Consider the following 9,211-nt stretch of genomic DNA (forward strand, 5'->3'; position numbering starts at 1 on the left):
GCGCTTACTGATACTGATAACTATTGCTATTCTGTGCATGTGCTGTTTGTGTCAGTTGTCTGCACTGTGCTTATGGTTCACAGGTCACGGGAGACATGAAAAAACTGCGATACGTTGATTAGTCGTTTTACTTCGCTTCAATGCAGTCTGCTTCAAGAATCGGAATGACAACGAATGTAGAAGCAGAGATTATATTGTAGTTTTTTTTTCATGTCTCGCGCTTCTTGACCTATAAGCCACTTTGACGATACAGTCATCGTTCGGCTGTTAAAAACCGAAACCGAAACAGCATGACAAAACATTTCCCTGCTCACAGATCTACAGTATCTACCGCGAAGAAAGAACTGTGAAAAACGGTCATTTGCGCTTGTATTAATGAAAAAAAAAGGTATTGTTCTGAGAGTTCAGAGGTGCAAAGCGGCGGCGTGATGGTTACGTAACTGTGGAGGCCGAGACCGCGCGCCAATAGCGCAGTCTATTTTTCCATGGTGCGCTCCTTCTTGCCTCGCCTTCGTTGAGTGCGTCTGTTAATCTGTGTCGCCTTTTTGGTACTCGGTTCGAAGGCTTTCTTTTACCAGCAGGCCGTGCACTTTATCGCAGCATGCCTCCTAAAAAACGGTAACTTGCTTATTTTGAGCCCGGTGCGTCGTCAGCGAAAGTTCCGCGGCAAACCGTGTGGAGCCAGCGGCAAAGGGAACCGTCGAATGAAGTTTCACAGGTGAGCCGTTGCGCATGACACGTTTCCAAATACGCCCGCTACCCCCCAATTTCTCCCCGTACTCCTTGGGCTGTACCTTGGGCTTCTACGAAAAAAAATAAAAAATCGATGAGCAGAGGCAAGTAAGCCTGTTTCTAGCGTGTCGTGGGGCCCGCACCGAATCGAGGCGAGTGCATATTTGAGGGATGGGGGCGGATTTAACAGGCAGTGGTGAATAGGTGAGGCGTGTTTCCGAAGTGAATGCAAACGACCATGGAAGAATCGTCTGTCAGCTTTTTCCGGTTACAAATTTCTCCCATGCACTGCCTTCTGCATAGCAAATGCCCTGTATTCGTGCATCGTTTATTCGCTAATCTATTTGTGCTGCGACATTGCGTATTGCACCGTAAGATCAGCGCGTGCTGTGTATGAACGCGTCCTGAGCGCAGAAAATGACAATTACGAAAGGTACGAGTGTTTTCTCGAGTGTATGCACGGCAGTCGGCTGTGTGCGCGAAATAGTTTAACGCGTTGGTCGTTATATATTTGTTTTTTTTTGCTGCATCACGAAGGCAACGAAGGCTGAGCTTGCACAGTTTAGCAAACGATTGATGTATTTGCCTCAAAGCGTGTAAAAGCTGCCAGCGGGCTAGCACATACATGCAACCGTGCGCGCAGCGCGTCTCAACACGTCCCACTGCGTACGCATAGGAAGCATCCGACCGTTTACATTATTGTGGTTGTACTTCATGCGAGTACACGCTACGAAGCAGAACAGAGTCGACGTCTGGTTGGTCTTGCGATGATGCAATACAATCAGCGGTGTTGCAGTGGAAATAAATTAGTGTTAGAAGCGAATTAACACAGCGACTGCCGTGAAGCAACAAGCAGGGGGAGAAATTTGGAACCGGAAGTAGCTGTAGCAGACGACTTTTCCATGAGCCTCTGCGCTGACTCTGGAAACGCACCCCACCCATTGAAAGGGGACAATCTATCCCCCTCCACAAGCCTGAAATTTTGCATAGGAAAACTTTGCTTATCCCAATTTTCCGAAGAAAAAAAAATCTCCAAGCAGTACACAGTTCAAGTGGTTTGCCCTCCCCCCCCCCCCCCCTTACACACACACACACACACACACACACACACACACACGCACGCACGCACGCACACGCACACACACACACACACACACACACACACACACACACACACACACACTGATGTACTACCCTACTGCCCTTTGCCCCAGAATGAATCTAAATTTTCGTGTAAATGTTGAGGTGTTCAGAGGCAATTCTTGAATTCAAGCGAAGCCACATAGATATGTGCACGTAGACTTGCTGTGGTGACTATGTGTTTAGGTGCTTGGCAGTTGAGCCCGAAAATGCATGTTTGGTTTCTTGTGTGCCCTTTTGATAGTTTAATGTTAGCTGCCTGTGAACCAGGCAGATGCGGTATTATGAGAAAATGTATTATTTTATTTGCCTATGTTTCCTGCCCACTCAGTTGTGCTAATGCTTGTTCTATGCATGGGCTCATGCCGCTGTTGAGCAGCTCTCTTTTTAAAAATATTAGCATCTCTTGTTGTTGTCTGCCTTGTGTGACTGTTGTGAAATCATACTCAACGAAACTGGCAATGCTGAACTGTAAGGCGGCTTGTCGCACTTTCACTCTTGGTCCTACCTTTTTAACACTTTCCCATATAAAATTTAAAGGAGTGTAGATACCAAATTTTGGTTGCCTATGTTTTCTTGTTTGTAATGGTGCGTTAGACATTACTATACATGGAACACCATGAGGTATCTGGCTACAGCTGCTAAATAATAATCAAATTTCATCTCTCACCTGATTCGGCTTCTGTTACAAAAGCAGTGTGATGGCTACGATGTCAGGTCAGTATAGGTCACATGAGGCATGAAGACAGCTGCAATATAATCGCTGCTGCTTCACTCATTGCGATTCTGCTGCTGTGGTGGCTCAGTTATGGTTCTCGACTGTTGACTTGAAAAGCGGGGGTTAAGTCCCAGCCACTATGATCACATTTCAGTGGAGTTGAAATGCTAGAGTCTCATGTGTTGCGCGATGTCAGTACACATTCGAGAACCCCAGGTGTGGGTGAAATTATCCGGAGCCCTCCACTTTGGGATCCCTCATAGCCGGGGTCGCTTTAGGACGCCACAACTCCCATGAACCATGCACCAAACCCATTGCCATTCCAGCTCTTGCGGCAAGCTGTCTTTAGCATCACAGTGAATTAAAATTATGAAGCAGTGATTATGTTGCACTTTTTATTTGTGTCTCACGTGACTTATACTGACCTTTCACGTTGTAGCCATTACTTGACTGTTGAAGCTGAAACAGGTGAGATACGAAATTCGATTATAAATTATTTAGTGATTGTAGGTCAGTGTCACATGGTGGTCCATGTATACTATCTCTTATGGATCATTATAAAGAAAAAAACAAACCTGTGATGAAAATATTAAAATGTGAAGGGAATCGGAATGATGTTCATGCGGAATGATACCAACTCGGGGTATACATGAACAGGTTGCAGTCATTCACTTCAATACTGATGTTTTTTTCTTCTGTTGCTGATGTAGCCTTTCCAATGTTTTTTGTAGCAACCTGAAGATGAGGTGCATGACAACGCCTCTACAAGTCATCCCAACTTGGATGATGAGCCTTCAACCCTGCATCTTGATGACAGCATTTCTGATGCACAACTGCCAAGGCTTGATGAGGACACCAATGGGCTTGACAACCATGTGCTAGAGGACCCCGATGAAGACTTGTCGGAATTTATCAGAGTGAACTCCAAGTCGAGACTTCCACACAGAACACTACCCACCTGCAGGCGATGCTGCGTGTATTAACATTATTAACATTTGTTGTTGCTGCTGGCCTTCCTTGGACACAAGTGGACAGCTTGTTGAAGCTGTTGAATGCATTTCTTGGCCAGAACGTCTTCCCATCGACAAAATATGGCTTTAGGAAGTTATGGGATTTGCACAAATCAAGGATGGTGGAAGTCCATACATACTGCCCAACGTGTGAGTGCCTGACATCAAGCTGCGGCCTAGATTTCCAGCACTGCACTAATTGTGCAGCCACAATGACTGTGGCACAGCTGGTGAAAAAAAGGAAGCTTTTTCATAACTGTCGACCTCAAGCATCAGCTACAGTGTCTCTTAAAGAAGTTTGGGGATATAGTTGGCGCAAACCTCCAGAAACCCACAGCTGAAACTCATCAGGGAGCTTATAAGGATATCACAGATGGCCAACTGTACAGAAAGGTCCGCCGTGAAAGGAACATGAATTGGAGTGACCTGACTGTTACCGCTAACAGCGATGGATCGCCAGTATTTAAGTCGAGCAAAGGGTCAGTCTGGCCAATTCAAGTAGCGCTTAATGAGCTCCCTCTTCCCTATCGTTGGAAGAACATCCTCATCGGCGTCATTTGGTTTGCCAAAGGTCACCCACCTACTCGCCTCTACTTGAAGACATTTGTTGAGAAATTCCACACTATGGGCAGCTTCACGTGGTCATTTGCCAGCAAAGTTGTGCAGTCAACAGTGAATGTGTTGTGCTTTTGTGTTGACTCGCCAGCTCGCGCTTCACTGCTGAATGCTAAGCAATACAACGGATACTATGGCTGTTCTTGGTGCCTTCAAAAAGAAACGCTTGTTGATGGTAAGAATTGTTTCAGTCATATTACAAGCTTTGCCTCTTCTGCTTTCTGCACACTGTACAGCTCTAAGAACATAATTTTGTTGCTTAAATGCATTCACATGCAACAAGCAACATACTCGTATCCCATGTGGTTGGTATCAACTGTTACCAGGTATAAAAATACTGGTTCATATCAGTTTGAACAAGGTTGTGTTCTAATACAAAAAACTTGGTGTTGCAGCAACTTGGTGATGGAGGGCCATGATGATGACGTGACAATCTGTGCTTCCCCATAAAAGCAGTGAAAGAAATTTCACTTGGGAAGGATTATCACCCATATGGGGGAGAGAGAGACTCGAAGATGGTATGGCAGAGAAAAGGATGGCAAAGTTGCTTGATTGTGACAACTGTAACTCTGCTGCTTAGTCTTTTAAAGAAATTTTTCTATTCACATATTCCAGAGATGGAGCCTGACAAGTGCCAGGGTATAGCAGTTTTCGACCATAGGGATCACAGGTCTTCTAAAACTCCTCATAAGTATTCTGAAACAAAAGGCTGTTGTGGGGTGCTTAGTTTACTCTCTAGCAGGCATAATGACAAAGGACGGTCATTTTGCGCGTTGGTGAGCAGTCACATTTAGCTTTGTGTTTACTGTGAGAAATATGTGCAGATATGCACAGGGCACTTATTTCTAGCTACGAGGAGATTTGGTGCTGTTAATTATGTGAGCAAATGTCTGTGCTGTCTGTTTAAACTTGTGATAAGTTTATTGTCTGGTGATCCAAGACGTACGAGGTGTGAAGACTGGAATCACAGTTGTCACCTGTGGTGCACATGTATGGATTCAGAATGGAAAAAATTGTCACTTGGAAGTTCTATCTTACACAAGCACTCTTGTAAACTTTTGTACCTCTTCCTGCAGAAGCTATGCACATTAAAGGTCAGGAAGATTGACTGTGCAGGTCAGATTCCATAGTGATCCTAATAATCCAGAGCTTTTCATTAGCATCTCCCATAGCCTAGGTCTACCTCTTGGAAGTTGGGTTCTGCAGTGAAAAATAGGGCATGCAAGCTCCACATGTTGACTTATTGCCCATTTACATATTCTGAGTGTAACATGAAAAGCCTAATTTTGTAAAATGGGCTTGTGCATTGATTAAAGGTAGATGTGGTACCATTGCATGTAGTTTAAGTTATTGTAGCATTTCATAACCGTCACTTACATGTGCATTCGTACTCTCCTGTCAGTTCTTTAGCATGTATTTCTTTGTTTATTATGCATAGTACTATGAGAAATTTATCTGTCATTTCTTTTTTCAGGCACCCTGAAATATATCATGGAGGGGCGAGATATGGTCGAGCGATGCCATGACACTGTGTACAGTACAATGAAACTTGCAGCCAGGTGAGACCGTCCTGTGGATGGTATGAAGGGCTTGTCAGCCGTCGCAACCCTCAGCACATTGGACCTGGCGTGGGGCTTTCCGCCGGACTACATGCACTGCGTACTGGAAGGTGTCACATCGCAGCAAATGGAACTTTGGCTGTGTTCACCAGGAAGTGCCTGGCACATTGGGAATCATGTGAGGGAGTTGAATGACCGCCTGTTGAAAGTTCGGCCACCAATTTCACCAGATTGCCAAGACTGGTAACTGAGCGCTCGTTTTGGAAAGCTACAGAGTGGAGATATTGGCTTCTTTACTACAGTGCACCTTGTCTCTTCGATATGCTCCCGCAGAGATATTTGACGCATTTCTGCCTTCTTGCAGAGTTTACTCTTATAAGCAAGTGTTGAAGAGACAGATATTTTTTGTGCCGAAAGGCTTCTTGTGGAGTTTGTTGAGCAGATGCCAATTCTCTATGGTGAACACACCCTGACATTCAATGTGCACCAACTTGTGCACCTTGCAAAATCTGTGCGCATGACTGGGCCACTGTGGGCAACCTCTACCTTCCCATTTGAAGGAGGGAATGGTGACGTTCCCAAGCTGGTTTCTGCAGCGAAAGGTGTTCCACATCAAATAGCAGAGCGCTTCATCATGCGAGAGGTGCAGAAGTCCCTGAAGCGTCTGGTACTACTGCCACCCTACCTGAACAAGCAGCAAAAGCTGATCTCGGGGAAGCAAGGCAATAAGCTCCAGTTAGGAGTATTAGGTTCGCCATTGCAGCCTGGCAGTCTTGAATGCCATGTTCTGGATTTGATCAGCCAGACCATTGGTGCTGTGCCCAGTATGAGTGAATACCTCAGAGCACGTATTAAAGGGTTCACTGTACATAGTGCCAATTACAACAGGACCGAGAAAACGTGCTCTGAATATATGCTAACAGATGATGGCAAGTTCTTGCGAGTGATCAAAATCTTTTTAGTGGAAAACAGTATCTTCTTACTCTGCCAAGAACTAATTACCGAGGAAAGCTTTATGCCTTTCATGTTCACTGCTGAACACCCTCCGACTGATGTTGGGTTGTGCCTAATTTGTGAGCAGAAAGTTATTTCACCTTGTGTGCTTGTGGCACAGAGCGACCAGTCACATATTGTGAAGGTGCCCAATCTCTATGAAAGTGATTAGGAACAGATGCCAGGGACAAATTTAAATTGGCTTATAGCCAATCCCTGCGACGCTGCGTATGACCAGAAGTTTTCTATGTTGTCCGTCTAGAGCCCAATTATGCATGCTGAAGGACACTGTTCCCACACTGTTTTCTTTTGCACAGTCCATTTTATTTGTTTGTAGTCTTATGTTTTAAAGCATTGGGTCGATGCTTCTTTGAAAGGGGAGAAATTCTCTTAACCTTTGTAGTGTTTGTTTATTCTTCAGTGTTGCCGGTGCGCCGCTTTATTGCTTTGGCTGTGATGCAAGACGCGACCAGATTTATCTCGATTGATCGCATCCAGGCGGAGCCGCTTCTACGTTATACCAGAATGTTCTAGTAACTTTGCACGCTTTATCTCGAAAGTTCGCTATCAGCTTTAAATTCAGCATGGCCAAGAGCGGCAGGCATTCTGTCCGACCGCAGAGTTCGCCTGTTGCTACGCCGCCGCGGAGTCATTCAGTTCTTTGCTTGTGCAAGTCGGCACAAAAAGAGTTTCGGTTAGAAGCAATTTTCGCTGTCTTCTTGCTCTCCGTACTGCAGTCACCACTCTGTGACAATATTTGCCTCAGTTGTATGGAAGGTGTGCACCTTTTGCTGCATATGTCATTTGAAGTTTATTTCCTTGTGCAGTTCTCGATTATTGTGAAACATCTCTGCATCTCTGTGTTGCACTGCTATAGGTCATTGTATATAGAAGAAGCATTCTGTCTAATGTCCAGTGTGTAGTCCTGTTTGTAATTACTAAAGTTGAATGTGGCTTGTAATCGCATTTTTCATATGCCATATTTGGCCTAAGGTTCAAATGTACGTGTTTTGGTTTGTTATGTGAGATTGTTAGTTTGTTATGTGAGGTTTGTTAAAATAGCGCTTCATTTGTAGTGTAAATAAAGAATTATGATGTTTGATATATAATTTTCACACATGTTTATGAAAACATGTTAGGAGGTTACCTTAATTATCATTCTACTCAACATTGTTTCACAGAGGCGATTAGATCTAAAAGGGCGACCTTCTGCTGCATACGTTCTGCTTGAAATGGTATGTTGAGGCATTTGCATCAGCACATAACATCCAGTGAAGCAAAGTTAAGGCACGCTTAAGCATGAAACACTTCTGCCCTTCGCTTTCCCTGAAAAATGGTTGGTATAGTTCTATACTGCACTTTGTGATCAGTGCGACGCGCGTTAGACAAGAAGTCCAGATTAGGATGGATGCACTCTGCCAATATTTGTCTTTGCTGTGTATGCCCCCAAACTAAAGTAAACTAAATTAGGTACTGCAGTGTAGTTGTATACGTTTACAACAGCACACTAACTTCCTGTGTGTGTCAGCCAGAATGTGGTTGATTGGTGTCCAAACCTTAATGCCTATTCAAAGTGTTTTTCGTGCCAAAATTAACCAATCCACTCTTAAGTGCAATTGACGACCAAAACAGTGTGCACACCACAACCCATGCAGTCTGGTGTATGCACTACAACACACTAACACTGCACGCTGTGGGTACCAAAATACACCAATCAAGTGTAGTGTGCATGCTACAACACACCAACGCTTTCTGGTGTGCACGCTACAACACGCCAACCCGTTGTGGTGTGCCCGCTGCAGCACACCAACCCAGTCTGGTGTGCACACTGCAACACACCAGCCCAGTCTGGCGTGCACGCTGCAACACACCAGCCCAGTCTGGCGTGCACGCTGCCACACACCAAACCGGGCTGGTGTGCACACTAAGACACACCAAACCGGGCTGGTGTGCACACTAAGACACACCAAAGCGGGCTGGTGTGCACGTTACAACACACCAGCCCGGTCTGGTGTTAACATCAGAACACACCAGCCCGGTCTGGTGTTAACATCAGAACACACCAGCCCGGTCTGGTGTTCACACTAGGAAACACCAGAACACACCAAGCCATCCTGGTGTATTTTTCAACTGGGTCTCCACTACGGAAATACAACCTTCCGTAAAAAAACAATAAAAAGACAAGTAGAAACAACACAAATGTAACTGTAAGAAAATGTTGGTAATTATAATAAAAACTAACACTGCAACTGTAATATAAAATTTTTTTATCCTGCAACTGTGAAATAAACTATCTAATGTAATTAATCGCTTAAGCAAATAGTTAAGTACAGGGCACGGGTGCCTCTTGATTTGCTAGGCAGACCAATTGCATGAAGATTGCGAGCGTGGAGTGGGGGGGGGTGCACTGGAGCCCCTATGTACGCACCCCAACTCTTTGGCTT

The 9,211-nt window shown here is 44.8% G+C and overlaps 1 long non-coding RNA gene across 1 annotated transcript; it reads left to right on the forward strand.

Annotated features, from left to right (window-relative positions):
* Positions 1–509: 509 nt before the first annotated feature.
* On the forward strand, positions 510–8,245 carry LOC149325267 (uncharacterized). The gene is made up of 3 exons (XR_016286424.1): positions 510–718; positions 3,322–4,390; positions 5,690–8,245. It is a non-coding gene; the product is annotated as an uncharacterized LOC149325267 (long non-coding RNA).
* Positions 8,246–9,211: the final 966 nt, after the last annotated feature.

Source organism: Amblyomma mixtum, chromosome 10 (genome assembly GCF_055824585.1).
Source record: "Amblyomma mixtum isolate Tamu chromosome 10, ASM5582458v1, whole genome shotgun sequence".
Taxonomy (NCBI): domain Eukaryota; kingdom Metazoa; phylum Arthropoda; class Arachnida; order Ixodida; family Ixodidae; genus Amblyomma; species Amblyomma mixtum.